The sequence below is a fragment of the Bison bison genome, unplaced genomic scaffold (assembly GCF_000754665.1).
Source record: "Bison bison bison isolate TAMUID 2011002044 unplaced genomic scaffold, Bison_UMD1.0 scf7180017864529, whole genome shotgun sequence".
NCBI classification, from domain to species: domain Eukaryota; kingdom Metazoa; phylum Chordata; class Mammalia; order Artiodactyla; family Bovidae; genus Bison; species Bison bison.
Genome location: NW_011495079.1, coordinates 33,080 through 33,595, shown reverse-complemented (window position 1 = coordinate 33,595; position 516 = coordinate 33,080). Strand labels below are relative to the sequence as shown.

The following is a 516-nucleotide window of genomic DNA, read 5'->3' as shown; positions in this document are numbered from 1 at the left end:
GGAGAGTGAAAAAGTTGGCTTAAAGCTCAACATTCAGAAAACGAAGATCATGGCATCTGGTCCCATCACTGCATGGCAGATAGATGACTTCATGGCAGATAGATGGGGAAACAGTGGAAACAGTGTCAGACTCTATTTTTTTGGGCTCCAAAATCACTGCAGATGGTGATTGTAGCCATGAAATTAAAAGACGTTTAAAAAAAATTTTTTTAAGATATATCTAAAAAATTATTAAGGAACTAGAAGTTCCTAGATGAAAATATTGTTGCTATAAAGATTTCTAATCTTCTTGAATTCATTTATAAATCTAATAATTTTCTAGTCCCAGGCACCTTATGATTTTGTGGTGACTTGGTTAAGTCCTACTAAGGTTATTCCGGAAGTGTAGTTAGTTTAGACACATGTTGGCACCCTACTCCAGTACTCTTTCCTGTAAAATCCCATGGATGGAGGAGCCTGGTAGGCTGCAGTCCATGGGGTCACTCAAAGTCAGACACGACTGAGCAACTTCACTTT

General features: G+C 38.0%; 1 protein-coding gene across 1 annotated transcript in view; it reads left to right on the top strand.

The window, feature by feature from the left end:
• LOC104982257 (heat shock transcription factor, X-linked-like) overlaps positions 1–516 on the top strand; it is an 11,917-nt gene that overhangs the window by 2,253 nt on the left and 9,148 nt on the right. The gene's annotated exons all lie outside the window — the stretch shown is intronic.